Source organism: Hemitrygon akajei, chromosome 7 (genome assembly GCF_048418815.1).
Source record: "Hemitrygon akajei chromosome 7, sHemAka1.3, whole genome shotgun sequence".
Taxonomy (NCBI): domain Eukaryota; kingdom Metazoa; phylum Chordata; class Chondrichthyes; order Myliobatiformes; family Dasyatidae; genus Hemitrygon; species Hemitrygon akajei.
Window position 1 is genome coordinate 103,725,938 of NC_133130.1, and position 21,640 is coordinate 103,747,577.

Here is a 21,640-nt window from a genome sequence, read left to right on the forward strand (position 1 = left end):
ACAGGTTTAAAGGTCGAACTGAATTACGCCTATAAAAATGCTCAGCTGATCTATCAGGTGATGAACTTGATACGTTTCAGTACCATAAAACTACGTGAATCTATCAAAAAATAACAACTCATTCCCTTGCAAAATTAGACCAAGTGTGGTCACAGCTGTTTACGATTTACATCAACGATTTAGATGAAGGCATTGAGAATAACATCAGCAAGTTTGCTGATGATACTAAGCTGGGTGGCAATGTGACATGTGATGAGGATGTTAGGAGAATTCAGGGTGACTTGGATAGGCTGAGTGAGTGGGCAGATACTTGGCAGATGACGTTTAATGTGAATAAGTGTGAGGTTATCCACTTTGGGAGTAAGAACAGGAAGGCAGATTATTATCTGAACGGTGTAGAGTTAGGTAAGGGAGAAATACAAAGAGATCTAGGAGTCCTTGTTCATCAGTCACTGAAGGTGAATGAGCAAGTGCAGCAGGCAGTGAAGAAGGCTAATGGAATGTTGGCCTTTATTACAAAGGGAATTGAGTACAAGAGCAAGGAAATCCTTTTGCATTTGTACAGGGCCCTGGTGAGACCACACCTGGAGTATTGTGTAGGACATTGTGTAGGGTTAAGGAAGGACATCCTGGCTGTAGAGGAAGTGCAGCGTAGATTCACGAGGTTAATTCCTGGGATGTCCGGACTGTCTTACGCAGAGAGGTTAGAGAGACTGGGCTTGTACACGCTGGAATTAAGGAGATTGAGAAGGGATCTGAATGCAACATATAAGATTATTAAGGGATTGGACAAGATAGAGGCAGGAAATATGTTCCAGATGCTGGGAGAGTCCAGTACCAGAGGGCATGGTTTGAGAATAAGGGGTAGGTCATTTAGGACAGAGTTAAGGAAAAACTTCTCCCAGAGAGTTGTGGGGGTCTGGAATGCACTGCCTCGGAAGGCAGTGGAGGCCAATTCTCTGGATGCTTTCAAGAAGGAGCTAGATAGGTATCTTATGGATAGGGGAATCAAGGGATATGGGGACAAGGCAGGAACCGGGTATTGATAGTAGATGATCAGCCATGAACTCAGAATGGTGGTGCAGGCTCGAAGGGCCGAATGGTCTACTTCTGCACCTATTGTCTATTCATTACAATGATTGAGGTGGCAATGGGTTCAATGTGCTTCCCACTTGCCATTTGATATCACCTGGTACCTTACTATGACCAGTCAGTACTACACTCAGTTAGATCATCATCAGTCTGTCAGTCACCATCACCATCAGTTCAATGTGCTTCCTGTATGCCATTTGATATCACCTGGTACCTTACTATGATTGTCACAATCTAACGTTATTTCTGAGATAACAGCTTTCTAATAACATTGACCATAAATGCAGTGAAACTGGAGCCCCGGAATGCCATTGCACTATGTCGGGGTGACTTACGGGATTACACAACATTCTTACTGCATGCCCAACCCAATTTCACACGAAAAACCCAGAAGCCTAAAATAAAAGCCAAAACACACAACACGTCAGACAGCATCTGTAGAGATAGAAGCCCTTTGCCTTTCCACAGATGCTCTGACCCTCTGAGCATACAGAATAGTTTGTTTTAATGTTCAATTTCACTAAGGCTTTGTAAGGATTGGTCAGCTTGCAAAGGCAGTACAGTATTGTAGTAGATTTGGGTCCCTTTTCTAAGAGAGCTTGTGCTGGCATTAGAGAGGGTTCAGGAATGTTCACAAGAATAATTACAGGCATGAAAAGATTAACATATGAGGAGTGTTTGATGGCTAAGAGCCTGTCCTTGTTGGATTTTAGAAGAATGGTGGAGGAGAGGGGGGATGTCATTGAAACCTTTTAAATGTTGAAATGCCCGGAGAGAGTGGACATGAAGAGGATGTTTCCTATAGTGGGGGAGTCTAGGACCAAAGGGAACAGCCTCAAAACAGAGGGATGTCCATTAGAACAGATAAGAAGGAATTTCTTTATCAGAGGGTGGTGAATCTGTGGAATTCATTGCTGTGGAGATCAGGTTATTGGGTATATTTAAAGGAGTGGTTGATAAGTTCTTGATTATTACGGAGAGAAGGCAGGAGTTTGGGATTGAGAGGGATAATAAATCAGCCATGATAGAATGGTGGAGCAGACTTGATGGGACGAATTGCCTAATTCTGCTCCTATGTCTTATGGTCTGCAATTGAAGAAATAAGCCTTTTAAATACGATTGATAGAAAAAGTAGATAGATAGATATACCTTATTGATCCCAAAAGAAATTAGTGTCACAGCATCACAAGTGCATAGATATAAATATTAGAAGTGACACAGAAAGAATAAAATAGGTTACCTCAAACAGTCTAACAGGAGGGGGTCATCACTTCCCCATTTATAGGTTGACTCATTATAGAGCCTAATGGCCAAGGGTAAGAATAACCTTATATGGTGCTCTTTGGAGCAGTGCAGTTGTAGACAATAGACAATAGGTGCAGAAGTAGACCATTTGGCCCTTCAAGCCTGCACCACCATTTTGAGATCATGGCTGATCAACTACTATCAATACCCGGTTCCTGCCTTGTCCCCATATCCCTTGATTCCCCTATCCATAAGATACCTATCTAGCTCCTTCTTGAAAGCATTCAGAGAATTGGCCTCCACTACCTTCCGAGGCAGTGCATTCCAGACCTCCACAACTCTCTGGGAGAAGAAGTTTTTCCTTAACTCTGTCCTAAATGACCTACCCCTTATTCTCAAACCATGCCCTCTGGTACTGGACTCTCCCAGCATCTGGAACATATTTCCTGCCTCTATCTTGTCCAATCCCTTAATAATCTTGTATGTTTCAATCAGATCCCCTCTCAATCTCCTTAATTCCAGCGTGTACAAGCCCAGTCTCTCTAACCTCTCTGCGTAAGGCAGTCCGGACATCCCAGGAATTAACCTCGTGAATCTACGCTGCACTTCCTCTACGGCCAGGATGTCCTTCCTTAACCCTGGAGACCAAAACTGTACACAATACTCCAGGTGTGGTCTCACCAGGGCTCTGTACAAATGCAAGAGGATTTCCTTGCTCTTGTACTCAATTCCCTTTGTAATAAAGGCCAACATTCCATTAGCCTTCTTCACTGCCTGCTGCACTTGCTCATTCACCTTCAGTGACTGATGAACAAGGACTCCTAGATCTCTTTGTATTTCTCCCTTACCTAACTACACCGTTCAGATAATAATCTGCCTTCCTGTTCTTACTCCCAAAGTGGATAACCTCACACTTATTCATATTAAACATCATCTGCCAAGTATCTGTCCACTCACCCAGCCTATCCAAGTCACCCTGAATTCTCCTAACATCCTCATCACATGTCACACTGCCACCCAGCTTAGTATCATCAGCAAATTTGCTGATGTTATTCTCAATGCTTTCATCTAAATTGTTGACGTAAATTGTAAACAGCTGTGGTCCCAATACCGAACCCTGTGGCACCCCACTAGTCACCACCTGCCATTCCGAGAAACACCCATTCACCGCTACCCTTTGCTTTCTATCTGCCAACCAGTTTTCTATCCATGTCAATGTCTTCCCTCCGATGCCCTGAGCTTTGATTTTACCCACCAATCTCCTATGTGAGACCTTATCAAATGCCTTCTGAAAATCGAGGTACACTACATCCACTGGATCTCCCTTGTCTAACTTCCTGGTTACATCCTCGAAAAACTCCAATAGATTAGTTAAGCATGATTTACCCTTGGTAAATCCATGCTGGCTTGGTCCAATCCTATCACTGCTATCTAGATATGCCACTATTTCATCCTTAATAATGGACTCTAGCATCTTCCCCACCACCGATGTCAGGCTGGCAGGTTGATAGTTCTCTGCTTTCTCCCTCCCTCCTTTCTTAAAAAGTGGGATAACATTAGCCATTCTCCAATCCTCAGGAACTGATCCTGAATCTAAGGAACATTGGAAAATGATTACCAATGCATCCGCAATTTCCAGGGCCACCTCCTTTAGTACCCTAGGGTGCAGACCATCTGGACCTGGGGATTTGTCAGCCTTCAGTCCCATCAGTCTTCTCATCACCGTTTCCTTCCAAATGTCAATCTGTTTCATTTCCTCTGTTACCCTGTGTCCTTGGCCCATCCATACATCTGGGAGTTTGCTTGTGTCTTCCTTAGTGAAAACAGATCTAAAGTACTCATTAAATTCTTCTGCCATTTCTCTGTTTCCCATAACAATTTCACCCAATTCATTCTTCAAGGGCCCAACATTGTTCTTAACTATCTTCTTTCTCTTCACATACCTAAAAAAGCTTTTGCTATCTTCCTTTATATTCCTGGCTAGCTTGCGTTCGTACCTCATTTTTTCTCCCTGTATTGCCTTTTTAGTTAAGTTCTGTTGTTCCTTAAAAACTTCCCAATCATCTGTCCTCCCACTCACCTTAGCTCTGTCATACTTCCTTTTTTTTAATGCTATGCAATCTCTGACTTCCTTTGTCAACCACTGTGGCCCCTTTCCCCCCTTTGAATCCTTCCTTCTCTGGGGGATGAACTGATTTTGCACCTTGTGCATTATTCCCAAGAATACCTGCCATTGCTGTTCCACTGTCTTTTCTGCTAGACTATTACTAGCAGTTGAAGTAGTCTATTACTAAAAGCGCTCCTCTGTTCAGCCAAGATGACATGCAGAGGGTGAGAAACATTGTCTAGAATTGCAAGGATTTTCCAGAGGGTCCTTTGTTCTACCACAGCCTCCAGTGTGTCTAATTTGACTCCTATAACAGAGCCAGTCTTTCTAATCAATTTATTGAGCCTGTTGGCATCACCCCTGTATGTGTAAACCCAGCAAAAGTGTGCATAACTGAACATAATTTCAGGTGTAACTTTCTGATTACAACATCTCAGGAAAATACACAGATTTAATTGGTATTCTCAGGTAATTGTTACACCATCTGGCTGGAATGTGACTCTAGTCTGACAAAAATGGAATCAATGCTCAGTTGCTGATTGGAATGGCCTGGAGGACCATCGTCACTGCACTGCATGTGGACACTTAAGACCACTTTTATAATGCTAAATACATGCTGGCTATTATTTATTTATGCACATTTTATTACATAGCCATCCTTTAACCTCTAACTTTATTTGATTTTTATAGCAAGTACAAAGTAAGTTTATTACCAACGTACATAAATGTCACCATATTCAACACTAAGATTCGTTTTCTTGCGTGCATACTCTGTAAATCCAAGAAATATAATAGAATCAATGAAAGACCACACCCAACTTAAATATGACATTGGAGCTGTGCTTAAGGCTGATTTATACTTCTGCGTCAAATGAATGCCGTAGGTATGGCGTAGCCGCGTAACCTATGCTGTACCCTACGCCATAGCCTGATGCGCACCTCTCCAAAAATGTAACTGCGCGTCGCGGCAACGCAGACCGCAACAACTGTGATTGGTCCGCTTGGTAACATTGCATTTCCTCCTTTTGATATACACTGATGAGAAATAAATGGTTGGAGACAATGAACCAAATCGTCAAATCTACCTGCCCACATCCGAAAATATTTGAAATGCATTTCCTCATCCATGTCTCTCAGTGGCCAGACAAGCACAGAAAATTCACCCTCCTTCTGCCTCAATCCGTTCAATGGTCGTTCATACCATCTCCTCTGACGTCTTCTCTCTTTTCTGCGTTACAGTAATTTCAATAAAAGTAACCCTTATTCAACATTTATTAACTCCAACATGATGCGCTCAGTTGCCATTAGAAATCCCACTGCCAACTAGCGTTTTGGCGGTGAATTGCAGAGCGACGCAGACACACCGACGCACAGGCATAAATGCTTACAACAGCGCAGGCTACTTATGAAGGCTGCGGCGTAGGCTACTACGCAGAAGTATAAATCAGCTTTTAGCCTTATAGTCATAGGCATAATGTGAGTAGAGCAGGCGGCTAAGCACACAGCCTAGTGGTGTACCTGGCTGATAGACATTATGGACAAGATGTTGCTCCCAATCCGATTTGCTTGTGAGGAAATAGAGGATCCAATTGCACAAGGAGGTATTGAGGCCAAGGTCTTGATGGTTATTTTGAGGGGATGATGGTGTTGAATGCAGAGCTGCAGTCAATGAAGAGCATCCTGTCCAGATGTTCCAGAGTTGAATGAATAGCCAGTGAGATGGCATCTTCACTGTCCAGATGTTCCAGGGTTGAATGAGCAGCCAATGAGATGGCATCTGCTGTGGAGTCATTGCGCTGGTAGGCACAGTAAATTGAAATGGATCTAAATTGCTCCTCAGGCTGGAGTTGATATGTTTCATCACCAACCTTTCAAAATATATCATCACTGTGCATGTAAGTGCTACTGGACAATAGTCTTTGAGGCAGGTTACCATGTTCTTTATAGGCACCAGTATAATTGAAGCCTGCTTGAAGCAGGTGAGTACCCCAGACGGCCGAAATGAGAGGTGAACGCCAACATGTGTATAATTCTTTATAATTGTTGAACATTGTTGTTTTTTGTTCCATGTCACACCCTGACCAATACACCACAGCAAATTCCTCACACATGTTCTGTATATGGCAAATACAGTTGATCCTTGATCCTTAAGTTCAAGGGGCATTTTGGCAAAAATATTGGACCTGCTAATGACATCCACCTGGGGAAATCAAAACAAACTTTCGAACTTGATGGTGGTGTCTAAGGCTAATGGCAGGACTCTTAGCAATGCTTTGAAACCAAGGGGATCTTTAGGCCAAAGTCCATTAAAGATGCCACACAAGCTTACACACGTTCAGAATGTGTATGATGTGCTGGCCTTCATGATTCAGGTGCCCGCTATCAGGAAATGCAAAAGCAGATGATTTAGCAGTGAACAATAACTTTAATAATAATAATAATAATAATATTAATAAGCCATGAGGGTCCACAAAACAGAGGGAGAGCATGAAGGCTAGGAGCAGCTGGCTGAGGCCAACTAGTTCAATGAGTGAACAAGGACTGTGGATGAGAACTGAGGCTGCAGGTGATGAGTCTGGAATGAGGAGCAGGTAAATCAGCTGGGTGGATACTGGGAGGTGTTGGCAAGAGCAGGCCTGACACTCACCATATCTGCGCAGACTTCAAGCTCCCATTTACGCCTATAAAATCATGAGGAGCACAGATAACTGTGAATAGCCACAAACCTTTTATCCCAAAATAGGGGAGTCCAAAACTAGAGAGCATAGGTTTAAAGTGAGAGGACAAATCCTTCAAAGAAACACATATCTACCACACTTTTCTCATTGAGGGTGGTTGATACGTGGAGTGAGCTGCCCAAGGAAATAGTTGAGAAGGGTACAATTATGACACTTAGAAGACATTTCCTGTCCATGGATGGGAAATGTTTAGAGTGATATGGAACATGCTCGGGAAAATTGGACTAACTCAGGAAATTTAGTCAACGTTGCCTCTGAGTTACAGGGAAAGGCTGAATAGGTTAGGATTTTATTCCCTGAAGCACAGGAGAACGAGGAGAGATCTTATAGAGGTACTGTATACAAAATTATGAGGCGCATAGATAGGGAAAATGCTTTTTCCTCTCAGTTTAGGCGAGACTAGAACGAGGTTATGGGGTTAGGGAGAAAACTGAAGGGGAATCTGAAGGGGGAACTTCTTCACTCAGAGGGTGGTGTGAGTGTGGAATGAGCTGCCACAGGAAGTGGTAGATGTGGGTTCAGTTGTAACATTGAAAACAAATTCGGATAGGTACATGGATGAGAAAGGTGTGGAAAGCTATGGTCTGAGTGCACCTAGATAGCATTAGGCAGAAAACCGGGCTGGCACAGACTAGATAGGCTGAAGGACCTGCTTCTATGCTGCAGCCTTCTATGACTCTGACTACTGGGCTAAAGGGCTTGCTTTCCATGCTGGGCAATTCAATGACAGTGACGCTAGTCTATTATATTCTCCCCTCCTTCTTATCTGCTCTATCACATCGTTTACAGCAGCAAAATAACTTGCCAGCCTCCATATTGCTGGGATATGGGGCCCCTGAAGATCGCAGGAAAAATGTGTAAACACCATATAGACAGAGACTGAGTTCAGGATTGAAGCTGGCTCACTGGAGCTATGAAGCAGCAACTTCACTAGCTGCACCTGCTATCTCTGGTGTCCTGTAAATATGGTCTCTTTCCACAGAGGCTGCATGACGTGTTGAGTGTTTCTGTTTCAGATTACAAGTTTTATTTTATTATCATTTTCTGGTGGTCACAGTGATGGCCCTTGTGTGCTGACATCTAGAATGGAACTGGTCTTTAAGATGCCTTCATCAGCCAAGCATGTTTTCTGTTTGGGCTTGGTTCTGAACCACCACCCCCCCACCCCCCATTACCATCAAATAGACGGGTTGCACTTGAGGGAGACCAATATCCTGGCGGGGAGGTTTGCAAAGACTATAGGGGAGAGTTTAAACTAGAATTGTTGGGGGGGTGGGAACTGAACTGAAGAGACGGAGGAAGGGGTTGTTGGCTCACAAATAGAGAAAGATTGGAGACAGCGACAGATTGGAGAGGGAGGATAGGCAGGTGATAGGGAAGGGATGCACTCAGACAGATGGTTTGAGATGTGTCTATTTTAATGAAAGAAACATCATGAACAAAGCAGAAGAGCTTAGAGTGTGGATCAGTACTTGAAACTACGATGTTGTGGCCATTACAGAGACTTGGATGGCTCAGGGGCAGAAATGGCTTTAGACAGTGCCAGGCTTTAGATATTTCAGAAAGGACAGTGAAGGACGCAAAAGAGGTGGGGGCGTGGCACTGCTGATCAGAGATAGTGTCATGGCTGCAGAAAAGGAGGAAGTCATGCAGGGATGTCTACTGAGTCTCAGTGGGTGGAAGTTAGAAACAGGGAGGGGTCAATAACTCAACTGGGTGTTTTTTATAGACCTCCCAATAGTAACAAGGACATCAAGGAGCAGATAGGGAGACAGTTTCTGAAAAGGTATAATAATAACAGGATTATAATGGTGGGAGATTTTAATTTCCCAAATATTGATTGGCATCTCCCTAGAGCGAGGGGTTTAGATGGGGTGGAGTTTGTTAAGTGTGTTCAGGAAGGTCTCTTAACACAATATGTAGATAAGTCTACAAGAGGAGAGGCTGTACTTGATCTGGTATTGGGAAATGAACCTGGTCAGGTGTCAGATCACTCAGTGGGAGAACATTTTGGAGATAGTGATGACAATTCTATCTCCTTTACCATAGCACTGGAGAGGAATAGGAACAGACAAGTTAGGAAAGCATTTAATTTGAGTAAGGGGAAATATGAAGCTATCAGACAGGAACTTGGAAGGATAAATTGGGACAGATGTTCTCAAGGAAATATATGGCAGAAATGTGGCAAATGTTCAGGGGATTGGTGTTCTGCATGGGTACGTTCCAATGAGACAGGGAAAGGATGTTAGGGTACAGGAACCGTGGTGTACAAAGGCTGTTGGAAATTTAGTCAAGAAGAAAAGAAAATATTACAAAAGGTTCAAAAAACTAGGTAATGATAGCGATCTAGAAGATTATAAGGCTAGCAGGAAGGAATTTAACAATGAAATTAGGAGAACCAGAGGGGGCCATGATAAGGCCTTGGGGTGCAGGATGAAGGAAAACTCCAAGGAATTGTACAAATATGTGAAGAGTAAGAGGATAAAACATGAGAGAATAGGACTAATCAAGTGTGACAGTGGAAAAGTGTGTATGGAACCAGAGGAAATAGCTGAGGTACTTAATGAATACTTTGCTTCAGTATTCACTACTGAAAAGGATCTTGGCAATTGTAGAGATGACTTGCAGTGGACCAAAGAGCTTGAGCATATAGACATTAAGAAAGAGGATGTGCTGGAACTTTTGGAAAAACATCAAGTTGGATAAGTCTCCAGGACTGGATGAGATATACCCCAGGCTACTGTGGGAGGCGAGGAAGGAGACTGCCGAGTCTCTGGCGATGACCTTTGCATCATCAATGGGGATGAGGGAAGTTCTGGAGGATTGGAGGGTTGCAGATGTTGTTCCCTTATTCAATAAAGTGAGTAGAGATAGCCCAGGAAATTATAGACCAGTGAATCTTAATTCAGTGGTTGGTAAGGTGATTGAAAAGATGCTGAGAGGCAGGATTTATGAACATTTGGAGAGGCATAATATGATTAGGAATAGTCCGCATAGCTTTGTCAAAGACAGGTCGTGCCTTATAAGCATGATAGAATTTTTTGAGGATGTGACTAACCACATTGATGAATGTAGAGCAGTAGGTGTAGTGTATATGGAGTTCAGCAAGGCATTTGATAAGGTACCCCATGCAAGGCTTATTGTGAAAGTAAGTAAGCATGGGATCCAAGGGGACCTTGCTTTGTGGATCCAGAACTGGCTTGCCCACAGAAGGCAAAGAGTGGTTGTAGATGGGTCATATTCTGCATGGAGGTCAGTGACCAGTGGTGTGCCTCAGGGATCTATTCTGGGACCCCTTCTCTTCGTGATTTTTATAAATGACCTGGATGAAGAAGTAGAGGGATGGGTTAGTAAATTTGCTGATGACACAAAGGTTGGGGGTGTGATGGATAGTGTGGAGGGCTGTCAGAGGTTACAGTGAGATATTGATAGGATGCAAAACTGGACTGAGAATTGGTAGATGGAGCTCAACCCAGATAAGTGTGAGGTGGTTCATTTTGGTAGATCAAATATAATGGCAGAATATAGTATTAATGGTAAGACTCTTGGCAGTGTGGAGGATCAGAGGGATCTTGGGGTCTGAGTACATAGGACACTCAAAGCTGTGGTTAAGAAAGCATACTTATTGCATTGGCCTTCATCAACCATGGGACTGAGTTTAAGAGCCCAGAGGTAATGTTACAGCTGTATAGGACCCTGATCAGACCCCACTTGGAGTACTGTACTCAGTTCTGGTCACCTCACTACAGGAAGGATGTGAAAACTATAGAAAGGGTTCAGAGGAGATTTACAAGGATGTTGCCTGAATTGGGGAGCATGCCTTATGAGAACAGGCTGAGTGAACTCGACCTTTTCTCCTTGGAGCGATGGAGGACAAGAGGTGACCTGATAGAGGTGTATAAGATGATGAGAGGCATTTATCGTGTGGATAGTCAGAGGCTTTTTCCCAGGGCTAGAATGGCTAGCATGAGAGGGCACAGTTTTAAGGTGCTTGAAAGCAGGTACAGGGGAGATGTCAGGGGTAAGTTTTTTTTTACACAGAGAGTGGTGAGTGCTTGGAATAAGCTGCCAGCAACAGTGGTGGACAGGGATACGATATGGTCTTTTAAGAGTCTCCTGGATAGGTACATGAAGCTTAGAAAAATAGAGGGCTATAGGTAATTTCCAAGGTAAGTACACGTTTGGCACACCATTGCGGGCTGAAGGGCCTGTATTGTGCCATAGTTTTTCTATGTTTCTAAATATCAGGCTGGACCCCAAATCTTGAACTCAGTCATGCCAATATTTTCAAAATACCAGAAGTAAAACATTGCCTAAGTCAGCATTCAAAAACAGATAGAAATTGTTTGAAATCCTCACAATCAGAGTCAGAAATTGGTTTAATATCACCAGCATATATCATGAAATGTGCTGTTTTGTGGCAGCAGTCTGTTGCAATATACAGTAATAAACTATAAATGACCATAAGAAGTGTATCTAAATAAATTAAATAAGTAGTGCAAAAAGAGAGGGAAAATAGTGAGGCAGTGTCACAGGTTCATTGTCCATTCATAATTCTGATGGTGGAGGGGAAGAAGCCATTAAAATGTTGAGAGTATGCCTTAAGGCTCCTGTCTCTCCTCCCTGATGTCCTGGGTGATGAGGGTACTTAATGATAGATGCCACCTTTTTGAGCATCGCCTTTAGGTGGTGACCTGGATGCTGGGGGTGGGGGGAGGAGGGAGTGGGGCTGGTGCCCATGATGGAGCCAGATGGATTTTCATGTTTCTTCTTCTTTTACGATCCTGTGCAGTGGCCTTCCCTCCCCTCACCTACCTCGCTCACCTCCTCCCCTGTTTATCCACCTCCATAGATGCTGCCTGACCTGCTGAGTTCCTCCACCATCACATCTGTGTTACTCTGTTTCTTCATAGATGCTGTGTGGCCTTGCAGTGTCTCTTTGTAAAGGTCTCCCCTAGGTTTAAAGAAAACATTGCTAGCATAAGAACTAAGAAATAGGAGCAGGAGTAGGCTAACTGCACCCCCCCCCCCCCCAAGCCTGTTCCGCCATTCAATAAGATCATTTTTGATCTGGCCATGGACTCATCTCCACCTACCTGCCTTTCCCCCATAACCCTTAATTCTCCTACTGTGCAAATATCTACCCAGCCTTGTCTTAAATATATTTACTGAGGTAGCCTCCACTGCTTTATTGGGCACAGAATTCCAGATTCACCACTCTCTGGGAAAAGCAGTTCCTCCTCATCTCCGTCCTGAATCTACTCCCCCGAATCCTGAGGCTATGTCCCTTATGTCTGTGTCCTTTTGAGCTTGCTGGAGGAATTCAGCGGGTCAGGCAGCAAAGAACAGTCGACATTTCAGACCGAGTCCGTTTCCAGCACCTGCTGAATCTCCTCTGTCGCTTTGCGGGCATTTTTCAGCTCTGTGCACGCGCACGATCCAGCTGCGGGTGTCCTGCCGCCGCGGGCACACGCGCGCCCCGCCCCCGCCGCTGCGCGTGCCCAGCAAGGGCCAAGGAAGGCGTTCGTCACACGGAATGCCTGGGACTGCAGCTTGGAATCTCACCTGTCGTAACTCGCTTCTTCTGCCAGGAAGTTCCCAGCTTCTTGCCGGTGGCGGCAGGACGGCAACCATTTCTGCAAGGCAGCCAAGGATTAGTGGCAGGGATCGCTCTCGCGTGAGTCAGATTACACTGACATTTGCGCAGAGATATTTGTGCACTTCCACTGAGCGGAGTTGGGCGAGGCGTGCTGCAAGCCTCTCGCTGCCCTCATAAACAGTGGGTGGTCGGTTTCAGCGGCATCGCCTATGGAAAAGGTAAAAACCTTATTCTACCGGGCATGACGTATTTTATTGAGGGGAATGAGAGTCCGTCAGGGTTTAAGATCCAAAGGGCAAGCGAGCACTGTGTTCCGTGTTTGAGAGTGGAACGGGAGTGGTGGGCGTTGTGAATGTCAAACCTTTCACTGGCTGCATTCACAGCTGAAGTCAGCGTTAATGCAGTGACTGCCCTTGCCGCCAGTGCACCCAGCTAACCCGGTGGGTTTTGCAATTAATTCGATTTTACATTTGCTTTTTTCATTTGTACTGATTTCTCATTTTTTTGTGTTGGTGGAAATGATAATTGTTGCTGTAAGGCGAGGAAATTATTTATGTTCTGAATTTGTTTTGCTTTTATTCGTGTGATTATACAGCCGGAAATCTTAGTGAGACTGGGTGTAGATATCGCAAATGTTACTCTAGGATACTTAGTGCATCTTGACTGTGGGATTTCCGTACATTGTATGTTGAGAGACGGCGATTGCGATTCCCAAAGTTTTGGTTGACTGCCTAGGACTGTACTTGTCCGGGCTCAGAGTATAGAGCTTTCGGGGGCGAAAGATGGTGGATTTAATTTGCGATGATGTCGGGCTTAAAATTATTAGGGTTTTCAGAAAAAAAGGCTTCATGAGTCGACAACGTGATTACTAGCGCGTATGGTCTGCAGTCACTGTTTGTTATTCCCGGAGTAATCTTTGCAACATTTTTTGTTTTTTTTTGTAATCTTATTCCTTTGAATAAAAATGCAAATGGAATTCCACGCTCTGGAACGCTTAACACTTCCTCTAACGAGGTAAAAATTATATATTTGTTTGCGGATTAAAGAAACTCTGAATAAATTACTACATTGGAATGTTCGCAGACTGCAGTGTCCCGACGCAGAAAACTGATCCATTCCTTGTGCAAGGACCAGCACGCTTATAATTATTGGAACTATTGCGTTCAGCTTTGGTATAATTTATTGGCTGAAACCGAAATGTATTTGGTCATAACTCTACAGTTGTGGTAAAGGATGAGAAACGAGACTTCGGCAGTACGAGGGTTACTTTCGCCGCTAGCAGACGTGGTGCCGTGCTGGGCGGCGGAGGCTCGACCCATTCTCCAATGGCTTGCTCCGCTCGCTGGCGCGTGTTGTTGGCAAAGGTGCCTGTAGTGCTGGCATTACTCAACCAGAAACTCGGTTAAGGCTGTGAACTGCGTGAATTCCGCTGGAATGAGCAGTGTATCGGGTTTTACCACATTGTTATTGCCTCAATGCTCGGTGTATCTGCGCTGCATAAACAGTGTGCAGGACCGTCTTTTCACTATACCTCGGAACATGCAACGGTAACAAACCAATTCCAAATTGGAGCAGGGGGCATTTTCCCCCTATACTGCGCGGGAGTACGGCCGCGCAGTAACTGAAATACTCTCGCGCACATAGCTTTTGTTAATGTACAGCTGGAATAAAGACAGATGAGAAAATGTATAGGAAAGGTGAAAGATTTTCTTTGTTGGACTCTATTTCATTATACCCTTCAATTCATAAATAAAATCAAGAGTATATGATTTTTCAATTTTCATTCCAAATATTAATAGTGCTGTATATATATTACCAAAAACTGTAAAAGTGCTGTGCAGTTTTCAGGCTGTGTAAAAATTTCCTAGTAGGAGCCTTTACATGTTCAGTTCATGACCGTTCTTGCTGGCCCCCTTTACTCTCACGTGTTCAGTTCATGACCATTCTTGCTGGCCCCCTTTACTCTCTCGTGTTCAGTTCATGTCCGTTCTTGCTGGCCCCCTTTACTCTCTCGTGTTCAGTTCATGACCGTTCTTGCTGGCCCCCTTTACTCTCACGTGTTCAGTTCATGTCCGTTCTTGCTGGCCCCCTTTACTCTCTCGTGTTCAGTTCATGACCGTTCTTGCTGGCCCCCTTTACTCTCTCGTGTTCAGTTCATGACCGTTCTTGCTGGCCCCCTTTACTCTCTCGTGTTCAGTTCATGACTGTTTTCACTGGCCCCCTTTACTCTCTCGTGTTCAGTTCATGACTGTTTTCACTGGCCCCCTTTACTCTCTCGTGTTCAGTTCATGTCCATTCTTGCTGGCCCCCTTTACTGTCTCATGTTCAGTTCATGTCCGTTCTTGCTGACCACCTTTACTCTCTCGTGTTCAGTTCATGACTGTTTTCACTGGCCTCCTTTACTCCCTCGTGTTCAGTTCATGTCCGTTCTTGCTGGCCCCCTTTACTCTCTCGTGTTCAGTTCATGACTGTTTTCACTGGCCCCCTTTACTCTCTCGTGTCCAGTTCATGACCATTCTTGCTGGCCCCCTTTACTCAGAGGGAGAGAATTCTAGATTTGGAAACCTTTGAGGATAGACACACCCATGCTCCTCCGTATTAAATGCCTGGCCACTTTTCATATCTCTTTTTTACAGGAAACAGCTCAACATCTATACTATATGATTGTATAAAGTCAACATTCTTTTAATTTCCAAGCAATACGAGCAATTTTCAACCCTTTGTCTAAGATAAGGGGTCCAAAACTGATGTGCTGGCATTGGGGAGGGTCCAGTGGAGGTTCACAGGAACAATCTTGACAATTCAAGGGTTTATGTTTGAATCACTGGAGAATGAGGAAGGGTCTCATTGAAACCTATGGAATATTGAAAAGCCTAGATAGAGTGAACTTGTAGAGGACTTTTCCTATAATGGAGGATTCTAGGACTAGAGGGAACAGAATACAAGGATGTCCCATTAGAACGGAGATAAGGAGGAATCTCTTTTGGCAGATGGTGGTCAATTTGTGGAATTCATTAATATAGACGTCTGTGGAGGCCAAGTCATTGCGTGAATTTAAAGCAGAGATTGATAGGTTCTTGATTAGTCAGGTCATCAAACACTCCCCTTAAATATTTCACCTTTCACCCTCAAGGTTACAGGGAGAAGGCAGGTGAGTGGGTTTGAGAGGGATAATAAATCAGCTATGATAGAATGGCTGAGCAGACTTGATGGACCAAACAGTCTAATTCTTCTTCTATGTCATATGGTCTTAATACAATGAGGGTAATTTAGAGCGACATTCAAATCCAACATCACAAATACTAGAACACTAGAATACTACAGCACAATAAGGCCATTCAGCCCTCGATGTTGTGCCAACCCATATATCCTTTTAAAAAAGTACTAAACCCACACTACCCTGTAACCCTCTATTTTTCTTTCATCCATGTGCCTGTTCAAGAGGCTCTTAAATACCCTGAATGGTTTAGCGTCCACCACCATCCCTGGCAAGTCATTCCAGGCACTCACAACCCTCTGTGTAAAAAAACTTAACCCTGATGTCTCCCCTAAGCTTCCCTCCATTAACTTTGTACATATGCCCTCTGGTGTTTGCTATTCATGCCCTGGGAAACAGGTACCGGCTATCCACCCTATCTGTGCCTCTCAAAATCTTGTAGACCTGTATCAAGTCGCCTCTCATCCTTTTACGCTCCAAAGAGAAAAGTCCCAGCTCTGCTAACCTTGCCTCATAAGACTTGTTTTCCAATCCAGGCAACATCCTGGTAAATCTCCTCTGCACCCTCTCCATAACTTCCACACCCTTCCTTTAATGAAGTGACTAGAACTGAACTCTTAGGTGTGGTTTCACCAGAGATTTGTAGAGTTGCAACATGACCTCTCTACTCTTGAACTGAATCCCCCTATTAATGAAGCCTAGCATCCCATAGGCCTTCTTAACTATCATATCAACCTGTGCAGTGACCTTGAGGGATGTATGGATTTGAACCCCAAGGTCCCTCTGTTCATCCACACTCTTAAGTAACTGACCATTAATCCTGTACTCAGTCTTCTGGTTTGTCCTTCCAAAATGCATCACCTCACACTTATCTGGATTGAACTCCATCTGCCACTTTTCTACCCAACTCTGCATCCTGTCTATGTCCTCTTGTAACCTTCGACAACCTACAGTTCCATCCACAACTCCTCCAATCTTCGTGTCATCTGCAGACTTACTCACTCATCCTTCCGCCTCTTCATCCAGGTCATTTATAAAAATCACAAAGAGCAGGGGTCCCAGGACAGATCCCTGCGACACTCCACTAGTCCGGACCTCCAGGCAGAATACTTTCCTTCCACAACTACCCTCTGCTTTCTTCCTGTAAGCCAATTTTTTTTATCCAAACAGCCAAGGTACCACTGATCCCATGCCTTTCTGGATGAGTCTCTCATGGGGGCCCTTGTCAAATGTCTTGCTAAAATCCATGTAGACCACATCTACTGCCTTACCCTCATCAATTTCTTTTGTTACCTCTTCAAAAAACTCAATTCGGCTCGTGAGGAATGACCTTCCCTTCACAAAGCCATGTTGACTATCCTTAAGTAGACTGTACTTCTCCAAACGCTTGTAGATCCTATCCTTAAGAATCCTTTCCAATAGTTTGCAGACCACTGATGTAAGACTCACTGGTCTATAGTTCCCAGGATTCTCCCTATTACCTATTTTAAACAAATGAACTACATTTGCCATTCTCGAATCCTCCGGCACCTCCCCTGCAGCCAAAGAGGATTCAGAGATCATAGCTACTGCTCCAGCGGTCTTTTCTCTCACTTCCCACAGCAACCTGGGGTATATCACGTCCGACCCTGGGGACCTATCAATCTTGATGTTTTTAAGAAGATCCAACACTTCTTCCTTAATCTCCACATTGTCCAGCACACAGGTCTGTCCTATTTTGACCTCACCCTGATCAAGGCCCTTTTCTCCTGTGAATATTGAAGCAAAGTATTCATTTAGGACCTCCCCAACCTTCTCCGCCTCCAGGCACATGTTGCCTTCTTTATCCTTTAGCGGTCCCACCTTCATTCTTGTCATCCTTCTGTTCTTCACATACGCATAGAAGGCCTTGGCGTTCTCCTTAATCCTACATGCCAAGGCCTTCACATGCCCCTTTCAAGCTCTCCTAAGTCCTTTCTTTAGCTCCTTCCTGGCTACCCTATATTTCTCATGAGCCCCTCCTACTTCCTGCTTCTTATATCTAACATATGCCTCCTTTTTCCTCTTGACGAGTTGCCTCACGTTTTGTCAGCCACAGTTCCCTTTTCCCACCATTTTTTCCTTGTCTCAGTGGGACAAAGCTATCCTGGGACAAAGCACAAGTGGTCCCTAAATTTCCTCCACAACACTGCTGTGCTTTCACCCGTGAACATCTGTTTCCAATTTACTCTCTCTAGTTCCTGCCTCATCCCTTCATAGTTAGCCCTTCCCCAGTTAATCACTTTCCCATTTTGTCTGTTTTTATCCTTATCCATAGCTACGCTGAAGCTAAGTGAGTTGTGGTCACTCTCACTAAAATGCTCCCTCACCAAGAGGTCTGCCACCTGACCAGGTTCATTACCCAGAACTAGATCCAGTATGGCCTCTCCTCTTGTCAGCCGGTCCACATACTCTGTCAGGAATCCTTCTTGAACACACCTGACAAATTCAACCCCATCTATCTCTCTTTCAGTCAGGAGGTGCCAGTCAATATGAGGGAAGTTGAAATCATCCATAATTACAACCCTATATTTCCTGTACCATTCTAAAATTTGCCTGCTTATCTGCTCCTTAGTGTCCTGAGGGGTATTTGGGGGCCTATAGACTACTCCCAGCACAGTGATTGATCCCTTCCTATTTCTACAGCCATGATACTATCCCTGACCAGTAATACTACTCCCCCCCGCCCCCCCACTTTCTACCTCCCATCCTATTCCTTTTAAGACACCTAAACTTCGGTACCTGCATCAGCCAATCCTGCCCTTCCTTCAGCCAAGTTTCAGTAACGGCCACAACATCGTAGTTCCACGTACTGATCCATGCTCTAAGCTTATCCCCTTTGTTCCTAATACTCCTGGCGTTGAAATAGACACATTTCAACCGCTCTAACTGGCTACATTTATGTTTCGTCCCCTGCCTGTCCTTCCACACCAACAGATAGCACCATACCCTTGTCCTTCTACCCTAACCTCTGCACTCACATTCTGATACCCACCCCCCTGCCAAACTAATTTAAACCCACCCCAGCAGCTCTAGCAAACCTGCCTGCCAGGATATTTGTTCCTTTCCAGTTCAGGTGCAGCCTGTCCTTTTTGTACAGGTCAGACCTTCCCCAGAAGAGTTCCCAATGATCCAGAAATCTGAACCCCTGCCCCCTGTACCAACTCTTCAGCCACACATTTATCTGCCATAACTTCCTGTTCCTACCCTCTCTGTCTTGTGGCACAGCAGCAATCCCGAGATTACCACCCTTGAGGTCCTACTTTTTAGCTTCTTTCCTAACTCCCTATTTTCCTTCTTCAGACCTCATCCCTACTCCTATCTATGTCATTGGTCCCCACGTGGACCACGACATCTGGCTACTCACTCTCTCTCCTGAGAATACCGAGAACTCGATCCGAGATATCGCGGACCCTGGCACCAGGGAGGTAACAGACCATCCAGGATTCTCAATCACTCCCACAGAACCTCTTATCTGTCCCCCTAACTATTGAATCCCCTATCACTACTGCTCTCCTCTTTTCCATCCTTCCTTTCTGAGCTGAGTGTCCAGTCTCGGTGTCAGAGACACGACCACTACAATTTGTCCTTGGTAGGTCGTCCCCACCAACAGTATCCAAAACAGTATATTGTTGATGGGAACGGCCACAGGAGTGCTCTGCTCTTCCTGTCTATTCCCCTTCCCTCTCCTGACAGTCACCCAGCTACCTGTCTCCTGACTTTTAGGGATGACTATTTCCCTGAAACTCTGATCTATTACTGCCTCTGCCTCCCAAATGATCCAAAGTTCATCCAGCTCCAGCAACAGTTCCCTAACACGGTTTGACAGGAGCTGCAGCTGGATGCACCTTTTGCAGGTGTAGTCAGAGACAATTGTGCTGTCCCTGACTTCCCAAATCCTACAATCAGAGCACTTGACTGCCCTATCTACTGTCTCCATTACCAACTCCTAAGTTAATTAAATTAATTAAAGAAACTTACCTGGCCTTACCTCTCTGGGAGCAAGCTTGTCCTCACTCTTCTCGCTGAAGCCTCTTGAATTTAAATTCAAGAAATAACTCAGAAGTGGAATCAAAAAGACAGTACCCTCTGAACAGGTCCAAAACACACAACTTGCCATCTGTACAGGTCCAAAACACAGAACCTGCTCTCTAACAGGTCCAAAACACACAATCTACCATCTGAACAGGTCCAAAACACACAATCTACCATCTGAACAGGTCCAAAACACACAATCTACCATCTGAACAGGTCCAAAACACACAATCTACCATCTGAACCGGTCCAAAACACACAACCTGCCATCTGAACAGGTCCAAAACACAGAACCTGCTCTCTAACAGGTCCAAAACACACAATCTACCATCTGAACCGGTCCAAAACACAGAACTTGCTCTCTAACAGGTCCAAAACACACAATCTACCATCTGAACAGGTCCAAAACACACAACCTGCCATCTGAACAGGTCCAAAACACACCAGCTGCCCTCAGAGTTGTTACTGTCTATATGTCGTGTTCATCATGAACATATGTGAGCCCTAGGTAACATCGGTTAGCAATGATCTTCTTTAGTACAGATAGTGTTTGGAGGGTTGGGATTGTTTCCCCTTCCCCTGAGAAGTTTGGTCGTATTTGGGGGCCTGAGCCTTCCCTTGCTGAAATGCTGAAGTAAGTGATTGCATGAAGTAAACAAATTGCTGAACATAAGGTTCACAGAGAAAAACAGGAGGATGACGTGTTTTATTTTGTAGCTGAACTACCTCCCAGCCCAGCACCAGCAGCATTCATTTATCCAAAATATTCTGGTTTCCCCTTCAAGGTTTGGAGACCCAGCCATTATAACAGACCTTGAGTGCAGACGTCAGCGGGACCAGTTGCTCACCCACATTCTTCTGCTGTTCAAATGACGCTGGGCTCCATCTCGGTCAACACACTTCAGCTAATCAGTGCGTATGTTATGTTTCCAGGACCTTTCTTTGTGTTCACGCACAGCTGTTTTTTGGGGGGGGAGGGGGATAAGATGAACTGAGATACAGCAGGAAATAGGCCATTCCAGCCCTTTGAGCACCCCCCCCCCCCCAATGAACCCGAGCCTAATCACAGAACAACTTACAACGGCCAGTTCACCGATTAACCTGTATGTCTTTGGACTGCGGGAGGAAATCGGAGGAAAGTCACACATTCCGCAGGGAGGATGTACGAACTCCTTACAGCTAATATTGAAACTGAACTCTGAACTCCAATGCTCCGAGCTGTAACGGCATCACGTTGACTGCTACGCTACCGTGGAACCCACGTTTTGTATGTGTATACTTTGCCATTGGACAAGTAACCTGCACTTATTGGAAGAGAATCTGTACTAAGAGTTCAAAAGAAAGGTTAAATATTAGCTTTATTTGTCACATGTACATCAAAACATACAGTGAAATGCATCGTTAGGATCAAATCAAATCAGCAAGGATTGTGCTGAGTGTCACCAGGCTTGTAAGACATACCCACAACTCACTAACGCTAACCTGTAGGTCTTGGGAATGTCATGGGGAGAACCTACATACAGACAGACAGCGGTGGGAATCGATCCCTCATCCTTTAGCTGGCTCTGTATTCGCATAATGCTAACCAC

General features: G+C 44.6%; 1 protein-coding gene across 5 annotated transcripts in view; it reads left to right on the top strand.

Annotated features, from left to right (window-relative positions):
- Positions 1–12,689: 12,689 nt before the first annotated feature.
- LOC140730755 (FERM domain-containing protein 6-like) overlaps positions 12,690–21,640 on the top strand; it is an 86,053-nt gene continuing 77,102 nt past the window's right edge. For 3 of the 5 annotated variants that reach the window (XM_073051603.1, XM_073051606.1, XM_073051608.1), the window contains exon 1: positions 12,690–12,999. The gene's annotated coding sequence lies outside the window, so the exon portion shown is untranslated. Of the gene's footprint in view, positions 13,000–13,089; positions 13,222–21,640 lie in introns of those variants that run through there. The other 2 variants (XM_073051605.1, XM_073051604.1) reach the window with 2 other exon arrangements.